Below are 22,281 nucleotides of genomic sequence, written 5' to 3' on the forward strand. Positions count from 1 at the left end.
TTGTCCTCAATGTAATGAAATCTCTGATGCCTTCATTGCAGCGAAATGCTTAGAGCAGTTCTTCCAGCAATATTTTTTAGTTGCGCATAAATTTTATGTGGTAAGTATAAATCATCAATGAACGCCGATACTTTGCATCTCTAGGATAAGAGATTTCGCAGTCCATTATTTCTGCATATAAGTATACTGTGATCACTTATTTATCTTATAAACTATGCGTTCACTATTCAATAATGGCAAAGTAAAAAAGCATGATGTGGATGTTACCGTAAACTACCGAAACGGGAGATATCAGCATTCTCCGGTGAATATCAACACTTACCAAATACATTGGTGAAAGACCAAAAATATGGTTATATCCTTATATATTCGGACCATCAGCGGTATATGTCGACAAGCACAGATATACCTTGGAGAAGGTCGAAACGAGATTTCGAAAAGAAAGAAGTGTTCCACGATCAAAATGCAGTTGTAAAAGCCAGGGACTCTTGGGCATTCAAAGTGTCATAACAGTTACAGTTGCTGCAGGTGTAATTTTCTTTTCTTGTTTAGAATGTACTGTCCGTTTTAAGTTCAACAGTTTATTTACATGTTCTTTACTTAAGCGTTCTCCTATTTGGCTCATATCATAATATGTTTTATGTTTTATAATAACACGTGATTTATAAAATGTGACCAAACTATTTTTACTCAACATTCACCATCAGTGCATGGTGAATGTCGACATTTGCCGGTGTAAGTGAAAAATAAGGATACTGAGCAAATATTTCGGACATACACCAAGCGACTATGTGTTGTGAAAGGTTGACATTCACCGGATAACATCGACAGTCTCCAGATTTCGGTCTTTCACAGTAACATGGACAGTACATAACTTCCTTGCAATACTTACTAAGTTATACACATTTTTCGCTGCATTTAAATTTAAACCTATTTCTTGGAATTATTTGAAATTCATTAATAGATCCCTGAAGGCAAGTTGAAATTAACATAAAAAAATCCAAAATTTGAAATTAAAAATCCCAGTCAATTTTTTGCGTACGAGATCGTGCAGAGTCAATCTTCTTATAATTTCACTCTTCATAACAAGTATAAAACGTTCCCAAATGTAATTATAGGAAGCGGGAGATCGATTTAGAAGTTAGATTTCATTATTTCTCGAAAATTAAGTTCCTTTCTTTTTAAATTTAACATTGCTATAACAGGAATATTTTCGTCATTTAAAACATTTCTGTAGTTAGAAGCGCACGACTATGACCAACGATTGCGAAAATAAAGGCCGAGTAAGGACTTTTAAGGTATATATATATATATATATATATATATATATATATATATATATTATTAGAATATATTTATATTTATTTATTATATATAGGTTTGGTTCTACCGCTTACAATAAAAAAAGGAGGTGTCATCTAGTCGGTATGGTGGCCAGGGAAGCTGACTGCGATGCCGAAGGGCCTGGGTTCGTATCCCGGAGAAGGCATGGTTGTAACTGTCCGTCCCTTCATAGGAAAGGCAATGGTAGCCCACCTATTAGGTGCCTCCATAATAAACAGACCACCACATCCCGCCTTGTATAGATTAATAGACTGGGTTACATTTGTAATTGTTCACAATCTGCCATTGAAAAAAAATGAATAAAAAAGGGAGGTGCACAAACAGATGTTACAGATCCCATATAAAAAATTTCAACGGTCTACGACTAATCGGTTTTGAGTTATGAGGGGTATGTACACAGCGCAAAAAAATGGAGCGGTTCTTCATCTCCCATTTTACTCAGCCGATTGAAGAAATTCAAATTGTGTTTTTCATGTTTCGAAATCGCAACTTAGGATATCTATTAGATTTATATATAGCATTTCTCTAACATAAGTATTTTTGCACGAAAGGGAACTTTTTCTGAAAAAACATACACATTTTTTTTAAATACTTTAATTCTATGACTCAAATTATGCCTAAAATATTAAATTTTGTAAAATGTGGTACGAAATTTACGGAGAAATTCAGAAATTTAACTTGGCTCATTTTTTCATTTTGCACCAAGAATAATTAACTTGGCGAACTTCTTAATATAAGGCAACCTATTTTTCTTTCTCTTCCATTGTGCACGAGCGGAAAAAAGTGACTTCGTTCCTATCTTTTTACATTGTAGATGATCGAAAAAAAAGTCACATCGTTCTTACTTTCAAATAATTTTAAAAAGGTTCCTAAACCACATTTGATGTTATTATCGCTTTCAACAAATATGCCAAACGCGCCAATATATAAATTCGCATATATCTTCGGAAATTTTGAATAATAAACACCAAGTTTTTGCAGGTATGCTTAGAAATACATCTACTTAAAGATGATGTTAAAAAATTTATAGGTCATAATTAAAAAAAATTTTCCGAAAAATTTATAAAAATTATTTAAAAGTACAAATTTTAAAAATACATCATAAAAAATGGGCGAATGTTATTTGAAAAGACCCTAATTTAGAAATATTAAAGGAAGAATCAAATAAACTTAATTAAAAAAGAGATATTTATAAATATATACCAAACTAAATTAACAATTAAGTAGCTAAAATTTTGAGGGTTAATTTTTAAAAAACTACTCGTGCGATTTTTACGAAACTTCACAGTTTGGCGTAATTTGAGTAGTAGAATCGAAATATAGAAAAAAAACATTGACATGCCATTTCAGAAGAAGTCCGATTTTGTGTCAAAATACCTGTATTAGAACAATGCTATATATAAATCTAATACATATCCTAAGTCGCGCTTTCGAAACATGAAAAACGCAAGTTGAATTTCGTCAACCGGCCTAGTAGAACGGGAGATATAGAACTGTTCCCTCTTCTTTTTGCACAGTGTACATACATACATACATACGTACGTACGTAAGTACGTATGGACGTGACGAAAAAAATCCCCTTTGAATCCACTTTAAATCCATTTTAAAATCCGTTTTGTAAAAAAAAACAGTCTTTTATTCGTACATACGGGACAGGTCAGGAATAAGTATACGATACACCAGGACTTTACCGTATGGTGATACAGGTACTACTGTCTCGTGATTCTACTGATACAGTTCTGTGCAAGCTTTCTCAAATATTTTCATGTCGTTATTATTTAGAAGAATTCGTATTCTAATAAAAATACTTTTTCGCAACAGTTATTGCACACTAATATCTTGTTTTTCTCCCGAAAGGTATTTTACAATATTGCTGATTTTGTGATGAAATTTTGGATTATTTGTTATATATTTTCGAAACTCGAGTTCGTTTGTAATTGCCCTAACGCTTTGATGTACTTTTGTTAATGACCATGAGAATAAGTACTGTTCTGGATATCCTTTTTCACCACAAACAGAGTTGTCTGAGAAAGATATATTTCTCTCGTAGTAATAAGTGAGGTAGGGTCCATGTCCAGACATATTTTCCCGTTTATTACGTTGATTAGTCCATGCCTTGGGAAACAGAGTTCCATTCGTTCTCCTAGATATGATTTATTTTCTTGTGTGCTTCTTTTTTCAGGTATGAATTAGACTTTTTTTAATTTTATATCTTCGGAATCAGGAGTAATCGTTGCAACTTTCACAAGGAAGTCAGCGTCTTCGTTTCATTCGTTCCCTGCGTGTGCTTTCACACAACGAAGCGAAATTTTAATTTGTGTATTTTCTTGGAGGAGATGAAACATTTCTTATACTATTGAAGAAGGATGTTTGAAATTTGCTAATGAAGCAAAGAGAGAGAGTCTGATTGAATAGTAATCTAACTGCAATTTCTATTGTCTATTTAATTGCTAAAATTTCTGCTTGAAAAATTGTATTTTCTGAATACAGGCGTCCTTTTCAGTGTATTTTTAGATTGTCGGCTTTTTGGAATATATAAGTTGATGCCAAATTTTCTTCTATTTTAGATCCATCTATAAATGTTATTGAGTATGTACTGATATTTATGTCCAGGCTTTTTAAAGCAAACTTTTATATTAGGTGAATTCGTAATGCGCCGTGACTATGGAAAGTTTGGGAATGGGACGGTTGAAATGAGTATTTCAGTTGAAAAATGATATTCGAAATTTTTCGCGATTACAATACTTATCCTTCCCTAAATTACTTTATAACAGGACATGGACCCTTCCCCACATATTTCTACGCAAGAAATTTGGCTAATTCTGACATCTGCATATGTGGGGAACAGGGAACTCCTGATCACTACGTTTTCTCATGCTCCTTAACTGAGGATATTCACATAAAATCTCCAAGAACTGACCTCCTGGCATTCCAAAGATCTTAAATTAAAGATAAACATCAATATCCAAAGTTTCAGAAAATTATGCAACGACTCTCTTCTTACGGCCTAGATCTCTGTCAAGTGTAAGTCCACATACAGTTTAAACTTAGTGAACTTTTACATGCTGTGATTATGGACAAAATGGATCCGCTCGTGAACTTTATAAACTGCAATAAACCAATATATCTGAAATAACCCATGGACACCTACCTCTTTAGCATTATTATAACAATTCATTTACACATTGTGTTGCCAGTACTAATTATAATTATCTCATTATGTTTATTTGTTTATTAATTATGTTTATCTCCTATTTTCGTTGCACCAAATCAGATGTTCAATTTATCTTGTGAATCTCAAATTGTATTCCTACTATTTTGTAATCTACTTATGCCCTACACCATTATTTTTAATAAATACTGGATGCGGGGCGTACTGTGGAATTGCACGATGTACCATAATAGGCAAACCTTAGACCTTTTGAAAAGCTTCAGTCTATGCAAATTCTTATAAAACTTGCAATTACCCCCCTTTTTTTTTTCTCTCTCAAAGAGTTAGTATGGGAAGGCATTACCAGTTGACCTATGGTACATCGCTGGTGTCCCCCATACTCTTACCTTTACCTTTACTTCCTTTACTTCATGCAAGAAGTAAAAATGTATATTTGATTTTGAGCTCACCATTAATACTGGTTTTTGGAATTGCTTAGCTCAGTATTAGTACTTGAATATTAGTTTACTTCAATATTTTTGCAGCTAAGCAACAAGAATGCAGCTAAGCGAATTTTTAGCTGCATTCTTTTAGAAGGGATTCAAGTTTACCATCTTTTGTTTTACGGAAGTAAGAAAAAACAACCTAACAGCATAATGATACAATAATAGTATATCAGAATGGTATATATGTACGATACTTGAACTTATATGCTAAGGCGGTCTTGCTAAGGAGACTTCGGATCCCTTAACAAAAAATGCGCAGTGTAAGAAACTATAAATCAACAGATTCCGATAGACGTGAAATATTTGGAAACATTGTTAAACATTTATATTACAACATACAAGATGCTACAATTAATTGAAATGAATAACCTTTTAGAAATGGAACAACAAACTCTGATTATTTTATTTACGTATTTCATTACTTTTCAGGTTTTGAAAATCGTAAAGTTATTCATTTATTACGGGTAATATGAAGTTAATCTAACTCTAACAACCACTTTTAAAATACAAATTGAAATATTAAGCAACAATTGTAATTATGAAAAGTAGCTTGATAAAAGCATTTCCGTGCACCACAAATGTAAGCTATTCTCATGTTAAATAAGTAATTACTTTTCAGAAAAAAGATTTTAATTATTCAGTTTTATTGCATTTAATATTTGGTTCGCTTCTCGTGGTTCTTTTTTATTCTCTTCAGCTAAGAAATCATAGCGTTTTAATGTACTCAACCCTCTTAACGATTTAATGCCCTCAGGATTAATTCTATAATTAAGATATTCCTTGAAATGAAGAGAAAATGGAGTAAGAGTCATTAATATTAACTTGTTGTTAAATTCCTGAGAGAGAGGTTTTTTAATATTGTTGAAGCAATGAAAGGGCTGTAAAAAATGAAGGCAATCGATAATAGCACGCTTGCGTGATTAAAATCTGCGTGTTATTTGCAACTAAATCGGTCATCTATCTTACATTCAATGCTTCGTGTCAAAATATTTTTATTTTTGCCTTAAACTATAATATAATCCCAGAAGTTTGTTCTTTCAAATAGTTCATTTTTTTTCCTAGCTTTTGAAAACAAACATGCTTGGAAAATAAATGCTTTTAACAATAAAAAAAGCATTTATTTTTGAAAAACAAGGTTGTTCTTAAACGTTATTTTGAACTATGTCTTGAGTTTACGATACATCTCTTAAGCTCATGAATTTTTTAATTTTTTACTCAAAAGCAGAAAAAATTAGTAAGCGGATTCAAAGAAGATTGTCATGCAGAAATGCAAAAAATATATTATTTATTAAATCACAGAATCACACCAAAAAGGAAAACATTTTCCTAATGATTAATCATTCTTTAATTGATTGAATTTAATATTGGCAATTTAAATTTATATTCTTTGAAATAACGATAAGTATTTTGAAAGTAGTCAGAATGTTGACTTTACTTGTAGTAACCTTCACTTTCAGTGTAGCCAAAAAGTATCTTTACACCTGAACTAAACGGGTGTAACAATGGTAGATGGTAAAGTATTCAGGAATTCAATCTCCCATCCTTATCATAGATATGGCAACAGTACTCCTGACGAGAATTTCAATGTGATATATGTGTAACTGCCACGTGATTGCCCGGGGAGGAGAATAAAGTCTATTCATTGAGCAGCTCATTGTCTCCCCTTCCTGTGCTTTGTAAAGAGCAATGACATTTTAAGCAACTTCACTTTGAAGGAGCACTTGGTGACGAGTGTGTGGGTCCATGAATGGAAGCATAACGAAATTAGGTTGAAGGTGATGATCACATTTCGTAAACGGTTCAGTAAGAAGCCATCAAGTCGTCAGACGTTGATCATGTGGTAAAAGCTTTTCGCCTGGGAAGTGTTATGGATGTTCCCCGCTCCGGCCGTTCATCAACCCAAAAGGAAACGTGTGTTGGAGTTCGAGCGTTAGTTATGCGTTCACATTGCAAGTCGAACAGAAAGTGTGCTGCAGAACTTGGAATTAAAAGCAGCAAAAGCAATTCCATGTGAAAATTGACGTGAGCCTGCAAGCACTCCGGTCAATGACCATCAATGGACTAACCGACGATGACTTATACAACCGGCAGGAACTTGTTAGAGGTCTTCTCCGCCATTTCTGCTCGAAAATGCGTCCTTTTCTGTGACGAATATGCTATTTATTGGAATTCCCGGGATAGTAACATCTTTATATGGACAAAAGAAAACAGATATTTTTATCAAGAAAGATAGAACAATCCACAGCATGTCATGCTTGGGGTGGTGATGACTGAAGAACAACTGTTTGGTCTGTACTTGTTTGAAGGTACCTTGCCCCAGGTTACTTAGCTGGAGATGATGAATGGCCAGCCTCTTCAGCTACATAATTTGGGCTTCAACGACACAGCTGTTTACCAACACAATGGAACTTCCAGAAACTTTGCATTTGCTGATCGTAAATGTCTAAATGACTTGTTCTTTAGCTGGCGGATAGGATGGGGTTCTCCAAAGTCACCGCCCTCTTATGCTTGCCCACCTCGAAGTCTGGACCTTACCACATCAAATAATGCCCTGTGGAGTATCATAAAATCAAACGCCAGGAAGAAGCGCTACCTAGACTGTGAAGCTCTACGCGCAAGTGTTCTTGAAGCCTTCCAGCATGTGACACCGCAGATGTTAAAGCGGATGAGTAGAAAGATATTCAGGCATATCAAGCTGTGCAGAGATAATGGGGATGAAGCTACGGAAGATTCGGACAAATACTCTAAGTGTACTAAAGTGAAGTGCTATTTAAGTTACAATGAAATGATTGTACGTGTAAAGGAACTGACCACCCCTCTATGTCGAATAAAAGAAATCCTAATGCCAAATGTATATAAATAACAAAATAATTTTTATCTGTAATCTGTTTCCTTATTCGTTAATTTATGAAGAGGTATATTCTAAATAAAAGAGCAAATTAAATTTATGCTTGTCAAATATTTTATTCACAATAACAAAATAAATAAGAGTCGTATAAGGTACAAATATGAATAATGCGCCTGAATTATCACTTCAGGTAACATTAATGTATAAGCTAGGAGTGGATGCTTGCGATGAAATTAAATGTAAAATTTTAAAGTTTTCTAAACTAAATATGGAGCTACGAAATTAAGTACAATAATTTTCTACGGCAACGATTTTGAAGTAAACGCATGAAAATTTGCATTGGTAAACCCATTTGATTGCAAATCCATCGAGCTTGAAACTCGACTCTATACAACATTCAGACATCCACGAAATTGTATTCCTGAAATACTTTTCCCTTTGCTTCATATTGTAAAAAACCTGATGTGGATAACACATGACTTCCAGGTACGTCTGTTAAATTACACATATTTTTTAGCACTTAATTTATCCGTATTTCCTTGAATTTTATTAGAGATATATTTTTTATTCAACCTATTCAGTTCTCACTTTATGGGAAGGCAAAAATACATAAATACTAAAAGCATCTGCATTAAAAATTGTCAAATGGAGGAAAACCTAAAACATGCAATACAATTAAAACCAGATTAAAAAAAAAACAATTTCTACGATCAAAATTAGAGCGTCTGCGCGAAAAGAAACAATTCGGCCATCGGGCAGGAAGACAAAAATGTTCGGTGTACGGAACTGAAAGTTAACTCTTGATTCCAATGGGCAAATGACACTAAGTTGGACCACCGGTTGACGCATTTAACGATTCTACTAAGATTTCCAAATCTAAGCAAATGGCGGCCTCATTAGACTTGATTCGTCACTTAAACTTTTAAATCAACTATTGTATGCCAATAAGGTATGAAAACCTTAACTGAAGCATATAAGGTATTTCTCCCAACTTCTTGGCGTGCCTTTGTGGTGTAGTGGTCTGCACGCTGGGCAGGTATTCCAGAGGTCCGCGGTTCGATTCCCGGCGAAGACGTTGCTAATTTTTCATATCTCCTACTTCCAAAAAATACCTCACGTCTCTACAAACATAACAACATAATTTAATCGCTTTTAAACAAAAAATGCACAATTTACCAACATTTTAGAATTAAAAAAACTAAGCTCACCGAGCTAGGTAACAGAATGGCAATATATATAAATACAATACATATGCATTTATATACGTTTGGTGCGGCCGATTGCAATGGAAAAGGAAGGTGCACAACTGCATGTTATAGCTGTTTCATATACAAAATTTCAACGTTCTAAGACTACTCGCTTTTGAGTTACGCGATATACATACATATATACATACGCACAGATATCAAAAAACAAAATCTTTGTAAATTCATTTTAAATCCCTTTTACAATCCCATTTGGGAAAATGAGTCCAGTATTATGTCTGTATATACAGATGTTACATAAAAACATCTTTTAAATCGATTCCAGAGCAATCGAAATGGATATTTTCGTTGAAATATAATACACACAATTTTTCGCGATTACAATACTTTCTTTACTTCGTACACGAAAGTATAAAGAAAAGAAAAATATGAATTGTGAAATCAAGATAGTTTAGAAATGCACGTATAGTTAATTATTTAATCCTTTTTAGTTTTTTAAATATCTTGTTGATTGCAATTCTACAATTAATGGGAGAATAATTTAACTTTGTTTTAAATTGGTATATAAATGAATAATACGTTCAAAGCCTAAACAGGTGAATTATGTATTCACTATTTATAAAAATAATTTTAAAATGTTTAATTTCAAAACAAATGTTACTGATATGGATCATTAGCAATTCAAATTATAATTTCAAAAAATAATTTCCTTACTAAACGAAAACACGTTTTATTAACTTAAACGTTTAAATAAATTAATAGTAATCTAGTCAACAGCAGCTGAATTTAAATGAAATGTTTTCTCCATTACACAGTTTTTAATAGTATTTAAAATATAGAGATAAAACTTGGAATTTTAATAATGCTTTAATTCTCCAACGTATGTAAAAACGCTAAGCTTTATTTATGATGTGACTTATTTACATGAAAAGCAGCAAGCTTGTTAAAGAACAGGTATATGTGCTGGGAACGATTGTGATGTTGTGCTTATTTGAAGGAAATTGCATTAGAATTAAATACGTTGAAAACATATGTTTTTTTTTTTTGAGGCGTATGACGAAGCAACGTTTGTACAGTTTTTTATTATTAATATTTAAATATGCAATAACTCAAAAATCTGAGAAAGAACTGAGATTTAATATCATATATCTATCGTACCTATGTTTATGAAATACGTTTCGCTCAGGAAAACTTAGATGTATGGAACCAGTTTGGTAACATGAAACAATAATTAAAAGGTACAAGAGTTATTAAACTGAAAACATTAATTATTTATTATAAATTAAGGGAAAAAGTACAGCAAAATTATACGTAGGTCATTTTTCAGCGTAGTCCCATCAAGTGAAATGTACGTATTGCATGTACAGGAAAACTTAGATGTATGGAACCAGTTTGGTAACATGAAACAATAATTAAAAGGTACACGAGTTATTAAACTGAAAACATTAATTATTTATTATAAATTAAGGGAAAAAGTACAGCAAAATTATACGTAGGTCATTTTTCAGCGTAGTCCCATCACGTGAAATGTACGTATTGCATGTACGTATTACACGTGCATGTACGTAGTGTATAAACGTAAAGGCACGTATTATAGTGTTACGAATTTGGTATTTAAAAAGCTAATGTTAGTTCAATTATAAATTAAATGGTTTTATTTCTCGCGCAGTGCAGCGCGTGACGAATATTAAAAGAAAGCTAAGCCGGAAAATTGAAAATACAAGAGCGCGTGCATTAAATAAATAAATATCTCTTTTTGATTTCGAGAAAGTACTGGAAAATTCTAGCGCGTGATTTTTAAAATCTTATAAAAGGAGGAAAACATCTCAGTTTGTAGTAGTTGCTTAGTTTGTTGTTGTTTAGAAAACTACTGTTGTTGATTGTAGCGAATTCGCGGATTAGCGTTCTTTAGCTGTTTTGAATTACGTTCTATTGGACATTTGAGTAGTTAAAAGATAACTACTGTGAGATATTGGAATACTGCATGATAATTTGAGAAAATTTAAGCATTTTTTTGTGATAAAAATAATTTTTTTTGTTCATTTTTCATCGAACTTGTGCATTCATTTCATAACGAACCCGTACGCACGCAACAATTTTTGGTGTCAGGAGTGGGGTTTGAATGCCAATCACAAGAGCGATGGAAGAGCAGTTAAGACAGCTGATATCAGCCTTTGCTGCATTTAAGGAAGAAATGAAACTGGGCCAGGAATCCGTTAAGGAAGAAATGAAATTGGGCCAAGATTCCGTTAAAGGAGAGATGAGATCCGTTAAAAAGGAAATGGAAGCCGTTCACGAAAAGTTGGAAGCTGGTCAAGTAACTTTTAAAGAAGACATAAAAGCTGTACAAGAAAAGATTGAAGCAGGTCAAGACGAAATGAAAAGAGAAATAGCCTGCGTAATAGAAAATAAATTTGAGGCTATGGAAGACAGAATAGGAGCTGTCGAAAATAAAGTCGGGCAAATTGAAGAAAAGGTTTCTTCTGTCAAAGATGAAATAGAATATAGAGTGTCGGCTGTGGAGCAACGAGTCGAAGGAAGAGTTTCGGCCTTCCAACAACAAATTGAAGAAAGAGTTTCTGCCGTCGAACAACAAATTGATGATAGGGTTTCTGCTGCCGTCGCCAAAGAAGTTGACAGCCTAAAGAAGTGCATAGCGACGGTAGGAAACAATTCTGAAGGTTTCAAATTCTTATCGATGCCTGCTCGTCCATCTCTGAAGTTATCCACATATGATGGGAAGACATCCTGGCAAGTGTATAAAACACAATTTTCTATCGTTTCGGATGCGAATGGATGGGATTCCCAAATTAAGGCCTGGTTATCTCGCCGCTTCTCTGAGAGCAGACGCAGCGGATATCCTGCAGACACTTCCAGAAAACCAAAGACTTGACTTCGAAGCTCTATCCGGCGCATTGGAGCTGCGCTTTGGCGAGAAATGTTTAAAGGACTACAGCAGGCTTCAATTAAAATCCCGTCAACAGAAGCCCACTGAATCACTCCAGGAACTCGCCACGGATGTTGAAAGGCTGTCCCACCTCGCATTTACGGAGTGCCCGAGAGAAACGAGGGAAATTCTGTCGCTGCAATATTTCATCGATGGCATCCGGGACCCTGAAATACAGAAAGCACTGCGAATGGCAGATGTAAAGGATGTAAAAAGCGCTCTGTTGTACGCCGTGAAATTGGAGGCAGCCCAGCAAGCAACTCTTAAGGATCGCTACCCAGTCAGAGCTGTGCGAGTCCACGACCCAGGGGACCAATTGATGGCTCGTTTAGATGATTTATCCAGACAAGTCGATGCTTTGATACGGAGTAGCAGTGAGAACAAAGTGGCTGTAAGATGCTGGAGATGTGGTTCTGAAGGTCACGTACGACGGCATTGCAGAACACCCCAGGGCACGGATAATGAAACGGATGAGTTGACAAGACCAGTGAATGCTTTAAGACGTTATAGTGGTGAAACAAAACCGACCCTAAAGTGCTGGAATTGCGGTGTTGAAGGCCACCTACGAACGAACTGCAGAACTCCCCAGAGCACGGAAAATAAGGCATACGATTTAAACAGACAATTAAATGCCACGAGAAGGAAAAGGACTGACAAGAAACCAAAGTGCTGGAACTGTGGAGCTGAAGGCCACGTACGAAAGAATTGCAGAACGTCCCAGGGTACGAAAATTGAGACAATTTCTGAGCAACGACGCAGGAAACAAATTAATGACCATATCGAGGAACGGAGGTTGCCAGATAATGAAAAACCCTTTTTTAAAGCGCTTAAGATCTCTATAGTGAGTGGCAACAATAACGGACTGTCCATCAATGGGAATATCGATGGAGTTCCTTGCAATATGATCATTGACACAGGAGCTAATGTTACCATCATTAGTAAAGATTTAGCTGAACAGTTTAAAGATAAACTTATTTGGACGCCATTCTGTGTTACCCTTAAGACTGCGTCTGGTGACAAGATCGACATAACTGGGAAGTTAAACGTAAATATCACGTTTGGAAGTGCCGCCTACCATCACACGACATATGTGGCGGATATTACAGATCCATGCATACTCGGATTGGACTTTTTAAGGAAATACAATTTTTCCTCAGATTTCAAAAACAATAAGCTGCTTTCAGCATCTGATGGCATGACTATCCATCCTCAAAAGGGATCCTCGCCTGGAAATGTCGACGCCTTGTCCGAAAGATCGAGCTCGGGAAGCTGCCGAAATCATACCAGGGTCGAAAAGAAACTCAAGACTACCAGCTATTCTCCATCCCAGAAGCTCTTCGGTCGAGACCTTCGTCTGCCTTGTGACCGCCTGTTTAGTCGCCCTACGGATGCGCCTTCATCGCCTGAGGAACACATCCAAGATGCCCAGGCCCGGTTTGAGGGGATGCACCGTTCTGCACGAAAGCGAGTCAACTTGGCGACGGAGAAAATGAAGACCAGATGCGACACAAGAGCTACTAGACTGAGTCCTAAATTACAGTCACCTTCGGATGGTCCATATACAGTGCTGAACACGAATGACGTCGTGGTTCGGATCCGTGAGTCTTCGAACTCTTACGACAGGTTAGCTTATTACTATGGCCATAGTACATAATGTAAATAATTGTAAATAGTATCAGACCATGGTCCTTTTTGTTTTTAAATGTGTATTTGATTTGTTTTGTATTTAGTATTTGATAGCATTTGATTTGTTTAAGTTAGTTATTGCATTTATTGTTTATATTGTTTGATATTGTAATGTAATGTTTATGCCTCAGTTGCATTTATGCCACAGTTGTAAGTTTAGCTTCCTGTCCAGGGATTGTACTGCCCGGGACGTGTAGTCTTTGGGAAGGGGGCAGTGTTACGAATTTGGTATTTAAAAAGCTAATGTTAGTTCAATTATAAATTAAATGGTTTTATTTCTCGCGCAGTGCAGCGCGTGACGAATATTAAAAGAAAGCTAAGCCGGAAAATTGAAAGTACAAGAGCGCGTGCATTAAATAAATAAATATCTCTTTTTGATTTCGAGAAAGTACTGGAAAATTCTAGCGCGTGATTTTTAAAATCTTATAAAAGGAGGAAAACATCTCAGTTTGTAGTAGTTGCTTAGTTTGTTGTTGTTTAGAAAACTACTGTTGTTGATTGTAGCGAATTCGCGGATTAGCGTTCTTTAGCTGTTTTGAATTACGTTCTATTGGACATTTGAGTAGTTAAAAGATAACTACTGTGAGATATTGTAATACTGCATGATAATTTGAGAAAATTGAAGCATTTTTTTGTGATAATAATAATTTTTTTTTTCATTTTTCATCGGACTTGTGCATTCATTTCATAACGAACCCGTACGCACGCAACAATATCATGAGAAGTTGCTATTTTATAGCCACCTTGTGCACAGCGGGTTTTATATTTCAGAAATTTTTGCCTTCCATGCTGATTTTGCCATCACATAGGATGAAGTTAATGTTCATAATGCCTAGCGAATAACATAAATATGTGAGATATTCAAACTTTATGCCCTATATTGAGCAATCGTTATATAGAGAATAGGCGGGCAAAGATTGGTACACATTAATAATGCACCAGTCAGAAGTCAGTCGTTTACTCTTGAGTGCAACAAAGCGAAGGTGAGTTTGAAGTATTAAACACCATTACTATCATGCATTCTTACCGTGCAGTGTTAAAACCTTACCGTAGTTTTCATTCTAAATGACAGTCAGCTTGACTGTTCCTGTTGATGGGATGAATGTTTCCATAGAACTGATGCTAATTTCAAGTTTTCTACATCCTCCGTACGCTTACTTCTGCGTTACGTACAAATAGACATGTACTGTTCTCTCACAATCTAAATCAAATAGTTTATTCACTTTGCTAAGCGAGAGAACTGGTAAAAATACGAGACATCAAAATTTCACATTAGGTCGCATAAATGTAGTTCCATTGTACTAACTGTGCAGTTCGCTCTCTGTTTGACGGAGAACAATTAAGAAGAAGGTCCTGGGGTTTTACAAAACCAAACCACTTGAAAGGGCTTTTTGCTCGCCAAAATTGTAAAAGCATCCATGCCACATAGGCGCTATATACTTTCAAACATCCACAGGCACTATATACTATATACATACCACAGGCACTTATACACTTGTGTGCAAAAACTAAGGACGAGACGGTTTTTTCAATATAACTTTGTACAAAAGCTTTCAAAATCAACATATTTAATACAGTAACATCCCCAATACGTAAGAACATGAGTAATGTAAGCAAAACTTACTAAAAGAGAAATCAGAGTGATAAAAAGAAGCTTTTTTGAAAAAGTAGCATGGAGCGCAATGCGACTGAAGGCCGAAACATCCCTGTGATGGGTGTCCAGCAAGAAACATCCGGTCTTTAATAGGGGATATGATCTCCCCTGACTGCTAGGCAGGTTTCACAGCGTCTGCCCATGCTGAGAATGAGGTTGTCAATGAGTTGTTGAGGCATTGCTACCCATTCGTCTTGCAGCGCCAATCCAAGATCCGGAATCGTTACTGGTGGTAAGGTACGAGCTGCCATGCGTCTGCCTAGAAAATCCCATGCATGCTCGATGGGATTGAGATTCGGAGATCGTGACGGCCAATCCATACGTTCAATATCCTCACTCTCTAAGAGCTGTTCGGCAGCTACTGTGCGATGACATGGTGCATTGTCGTCCATGAAAGGGAACTGCGGACCCATAGCGCCACTAAAAAGACGCACATATGAAAGAGGAATCTCGTTACAATAACGGGTCCCGTTGACTAAACCTGCGTCAAAGATGTGAAGGTCTGTACGACTACCAAGCATGATGCCTCCCCAAACGAGAACACCGCCACCTCCATACCTGTCCCTTTCAATGATGTTCGAGGGATGATTGCGGCTTCCCCGCTCTCTCCAGATGAGTATGCGATGAGAATCGCTACTCAGACTGAATCTGCTCTCATCTGTAAATAGTACTCGTCCCCATTCATTGTCTCTCCAATTCCGGTGTTCCCGGCACCACAGAGAACGCCTTCTCTGATGGGCAGGCGTTAGAGGTACACACGGTACAGGGCGTCGTGCAAACAGACTACCACCGTGCAGTCGTTTGGCCACGGTAAAACGCGATATCGTTCGTCCATTCGCCTATGTCGTGTGTCTAGCGATTTCTCCCGCTGTCTGCCGCCTGTTTCTTCTGGCCTGTAAGGCAATATACCGGTCATCTGCGGGTGTGGTTCCTGGTGGACGACCACTACTAAACCCCGGATAGCTGTTCCTGTAGTTTGAAATTGTCTCCAAAGTCGTGAAACGATGCTGTGAGCAATTCCGAACTCTGCAGCCACAATAATCAAACTATTATAACAGAATTTGAGTTATCATACCAGTTCATCCGCCATATTAAATTTGAAAATATTTGAAAATTTGAAAATATAACGCTGATTTTTGTTGTATGACTTCTGAATTAATACCTACATTATTAATCAACGTCGCACATTTATGTTACATATTTAAGTTGGAAATCTTTAAGGGGGCTATATAACTTAGAAAACTTTTTTGTCACACTGCGGCCTTCCTCCAACTTCCCAATGATTCGACCTCGGGTAAAAGCATCCAGATGTCGTCTAACAGATTGATTATTCGCCATTTCTCGCTGAGGCAGCAACTCGGTGTGATTTTAACTGCTATACGGCGTGCAATCTCTTTGCCAGAAATACTGATCTACACCGACAACATGCTTTATACTACTCAGACACTCCCCCATTACGTCTACCTGCATATCTGTGTCTGTGCTACCGTACATCACCTTACTTAATCTCCTGATTGGTCTTTCTGTCCGCTCTGCCTCTTCGTTCAGCTGATATGCTAATTTTTTGACTTCGTCCTTAATTTTTGCACACCAGTGTATGCGTGCAAACATGCCTTGTTCAGCATTCGAACTCGGGCGATTCGTCATAGTTCTTTTCCAGTTCACCCACCAAGAGCTCCTGTTGGATACGTGCCAGAAAAGTTTGGTTCCCAGTTTAAGGGAGAAAAGAATGTTTATACTCCCATGCGAAATTGAAATAAATTTAACCATTCTAAAACTTTTATCTGTGTTAAAATGAGCTTTTAGGGAATCCCAGAGCTACAGTTGACAGAAATCAATCCAGACGTTAAAGGTTGAGTTGAGTTGATTCTACCAGTGACAGTGCTCTTTCGAATCTTTCCGCTTTATACTTGCAGACCATTCTTTATTTACTCCTTATTCTCTATATTATTCATCAAAATTATTATTAATGAGCGCTGATATATAAAAAAAGTAACAAATACAGATCAGTAAACGAGCGGTTCTGATCTAATCCCATAAAGAAGTGGTTTTGCCCATGCGTCAACTTGCCTGTGTTGTCAATCACTCTTTGAGCCTCAAAGATAACTCCTAGTAACTTGCAAAGCAATCGTTTGACTTTTGGAAATTGTTTTGTTCTTTTAAGTTTTTTATTTGAATAATAAGTGTGAAAGAGATAACGATTTGTTCTATATTCACATAGATAATTTCAGGAAATTTACAATGATAAATAACGCTGAAAGATGGTCTTTTGAAACTGAATGCAATATTTGAATTTTTACTTCACTCAGAAAGGAGTAATTCTCAAATGAATGTGCTAAATATTCAATTTGTATAAAGTGAAAAGCAGTAATATTACTGTAGAAATAATCCAGAGAGTCAAAAACTTCGGAGACTAAAATTTGTCGCTAGAAACAAAAAATGACAGTTGACCTTTTATAATAGAGAAGCCTGAGATTGTTTTCTTTAATGGTGTGAAATTTCGTACTAATTATTATTGCACTATAACCGGAAAATGCTAAAATAAGTTTTAATGTTTTTTTTTTTTTTTTTTTTTTTTCAAATAAGCTGAGAGCACAAAAGCATTATGAAGACTGAAGTAAACCATAAGGATATCATCAGTATTCCTCAGTATCCCGAGAAGCGAAACCAATACTAAACCACTTCAGAACGCAACAAACTGCAGCTCAATGATTTCTGAAACAGATATATCAATTTCCATTTACATTGCAATAATGTCTAGTGATTTAAATTCTGCATTAAGTATATCCAATAGTGTGCGGGGTCTGAAATGACTAACGTAATATCGATTTGCTCCAATACTGAATCTCGACTCCTTCCGTGGTAATGACCCCAGAGTTTAAGCTTAAAAGACACTAGGGTAATGATGTAACCCACACGTCTCAATTAAATGTAATACCTTCGACTGGTAAATGGCATTTAGGGAATGGTTTTGAACTATATACGGTAGACCTCTGATGGACTACTGCTAATAATCAACTATCATAACAGAATTTGAGTTATCATACCAGTTCATCCGCCATATTAAATTTGAAAATATTTGAAAATTTGAAAATATAACGCTGATTTTTGTTGTTTGACTTCTGAATTAATACCTACATTATTAATCAACGTCGCACATTTAAGTTACATATTTAAGTTGGAAATCTTTAAGGGAGCTATATACACCTTCGAAAACCTTTTTAAGATTTTTAAGTTTGTGCATTTAATTTTGGCTTTAATGTAATTAATCATGAAAAAATGAAGAAGAGGAGTTATTTAATGACCATTAATTTTGTATTTTTGTGAGTAAAGTAAGAAAACAAGCAAAAAAAAAAAAAAAAAAAAAAAAAAAAAAAAAAAAAAAAAAAAAAAAAAACAGCAATATTTACAATAAATTAGAAACCCTGTGTTAAAAAAAGTATAATATATTTTCATATTTTGTAAAATGTAAACCCATCATAATGGTATTCTTAAGGAGGTAAACTATTATTTTAAAGCTAGGAAGTTATTTAATAATTTTTTAAGTTAGAATGTGTAATATAACAAAGAAAAAGAATATTTTCTCATTAAAATTCATGTTTAACACATAATAACTTTATAAAAATTGAATTTATCAATTAGTAAATAGTCTATCTTCTTACATGAAGGGTTCTAAACATGTATATCAATTTACATAAGATTTCAATCATCATTTTTAGAGATATCGTGTTTCATGTTAGCATTAAAACACGAAAAATGGAAAACGAGATAAACGCATTTAAAGAATTCAAACAATCGATTACCTACTTTTAATCAGTTTGTAAACTTAAAATTCCAATGATTTATAACTAATTGCCACTTATTTTTTAGAATTTACATTTTTTTTTTCTTTCTTGCAGCTTTTAAACATTTTCTCTGCTTTTTAAAGCCAAATCAGGGAATGTCGTTTTGTATTGTCGATATGATTAACATCAAACCTTTCATACTCGTCTGCAGTGTAGTAACCAATATCTATACCTAATCTATACCACTATCTATCTATACCTTATAAAATTAATGAATATTACTCAGTAATAAATAAATAAAGCGCTTATCAGCAATCTAAGCACAGAATCAAAACACAAGCCAAGATGCGTTAGTGAATTCATAACACACAGCTTGAAAATATGCTAGAACTTAGTTTTGCTGCCATCATAAAAATACTTTTTGGTCTTTAAAATGCAATTATATAAAGTTTTAAGCCCCGAAAATAAAAGTAAACAACTCTGATACATCCACTTCAGCCTTTTAAATATTTACGTCTTGTGAACGTTTCGAGGACAAGGTGTCAAATAAAGTATCATAACTTCAGTTTAAATGAACGTAGGGACAAATTTCAAACAGTTTTCGAAACATAAGAAATACGACTTTCATCGAACGTAATAAAGAAGGATTTTTTTACCAGAATCTCTGTTTCTAAGGTGTACAGCCCCTTTAAGGACTATCAGTAGTTTGGTTTCTCAGTAAGAAACAGCTGTCTGTCTGCAAAAAGCAAGACGACATGAGAACGTTGCTAAGTGGAGCTCAGGACCTTGTGATTTAAAACAGGGTTTTTTAAACGTTTTTCAGTCGCGAACCCTTTTTATCACTGAGAATTTTTCGCCACCCCCGGAACCTCATAATATTTACAAAAATTTTGTGGGACTCCATAAGTATTGCGCAAATATGACACATGCGTGATAGAAAATGCTATTTTTTTTACTTGTACTGTAATATACTATTGCAGTTTTAGGTCATTAACTTTAACTTCTAATTTCAAGGTATAGAATAATGTGAAAATTTTAAATAATTAACAGACGAAATGAAAGTGTCACGTGCAAAGCAAATAAAATGAACGATTATATTATAAAAAGAATGCGTCGAAATGTTTTAATTTTTTTTCTTTGTCTTATCTATTTTCAAATACATTGTGTAAAGATTTATGCTCAATTGTAAAATTATTATAATAAGTTAAAGAAACATCAAAACTGCTAAAATGTTTGGCGACCTTTTGCTGCAGGTCCCGGGACCCTCTTGGGGGCCGCGACGCACAGTTTAGGAAACCCTGATTTAAAAAATATTAATATTTCTTAAGAATTGCTGAAATTGCCAGTTCATTGTTGATATTTATTAAACAGTGAATTTCTATACAGTAACTGACTATAATGTCTACTGGCATTTCTACCATATTTTAAATCAGACCAAAGGGGCGCTTTTTTAACTTCTTGTGTTTTGCCTTTATTTATTAAATATCCCAGTCTTTGCACTTAAACCATAAAATTCAGTTCAACAGCAATGTCGAAAAATAATTTTAAAATGAGCCTATCTTTAGTATTTCCGATACACAGTTCCGCGCGCTGGAGATAAAAAGGGGTTTTCATCGCCGTAGAATGTTGCCATTACTCGCTTTTAAATCGTTGAGTTCGTTACTCAAAAATTCGTTAACGGTTTACAAAATATGAAATCGATAATAAAACAAATTCCAAATTTCAAATTTGGTCTTTCACATGGCATATTCGTAGGAGGATAACGCCATTCAAAATTCGATGGCTCTATGTACCGTTGTTTTATCACAATGCGAGAAATATACATACATTTATGCAGATTCCTCATTATTTAATTTCTTCAAATATAATGCAAGACTCTAACATTTGGTGGCAACAATTTGAAAAGTGAAACGGACATTTATACTGATTCAATGCAAAATCGCAAAACGAAAACAATAGCCCTTCAGGGACAAAGCCCCTTTGGACTAATAAAAGAAGACCTATTTTGCAGTATCGATAATAGTAGTAGATTCAAGCAACCGTATGCCGTTAAAGAAAATACAAATCTATTTCCCGTAAAGATTTTCATTTGTTTAGATCGGAATTTAGAAATAACGGATGTTATTTAAAGAAAGTCTATAGAAATTTTAAACTACTGTTGACAGAAGCAGAAGAAATGAAATCTAATTACTTTCAGGACAGGTGAATTAGCAGCTACTTCTGTAAACAGTTTTATGTACACATCTTACATAGTCCTAGAAGCTTGATTTGTCACTTAAATGGGACGAATAAAAGAAGTTTCAACACATATTTACGTTTCGTGACAAATGAATATTGAGTTGCAAATGCCTGGCACAGCGGACTTTTTCTTGACGTTCGCTATTCTTTCTGACATTTCAAAAGATCAGCAAGTAACGGATAAAAAATTTCAAAATAAGATACACAGTAAAAGCATTGACGCACGAGAGAAAAGTAAAAACTACACATTTTTTGAAATAAATACAAAATAGGGAATTGTATTCTAAAGTATTACTTTAAAATTCTAGTATAAAGTATATAAAATGAAAGTCTAAAGGTATTTTCAAAAACAACAAATCACAAGCCCCAGAGCATCTGGGACGGAATTCAAAGGAAGACAAATCATAGAATGGAAAGGGAAAAAGGTTATTTTTCAAAAGAATATACTAAGTTAAGGCAAGGGAGACAGTCCTTCCAGATTGCTTGCATGTACTAGAGCTTAAGTGACGTTCAAAGAAAAACAAATTCAAAAGTGAAATAGCTTTGTATTTCATTTTGAAGGACAAATTTTACCACAATGGCCTATATGTATGAGAACGAAGTTTGAGTTATCTATGTTATGTTTCTGTATACCTATATTTATTGTTAGGTCCCTATTAGAACTTTCGACAAAAGATAAAACTTTACACAAAGTCTATAAATTGATTAACTTAATTTAAATAAAAGTGTATTTTGATGCAAATTCATAGAACGAATACAAAAAGCTTTTGCTAGTATTAATATCTGACCTGTCATTAAAGCAAGGATAAATCCGTAATGATAGAGTATTGATAACAAAAGAACAATGACATAGCATGACAAAATACCGAATCAAGTTAAAAAAACACCTGCCGTGGACACTCCATGAGCCCCTTCGC

Source organism: Stegodyphus dumicola, chromosome 3 (assembly GCF_044657685.1).
Source record: "Stegodyphus dumicola isolate Sdum_Otavi_A_Nest chromosome 3, ASM4465768v1".
NCBI classification, from domain to species: domain Eukaryota; kingdom Metazoa; phylum Arthropoda; class Arachnida; order Araneae; family Eresidae; genus Stegodyphus; species Stegodyphus dumicola.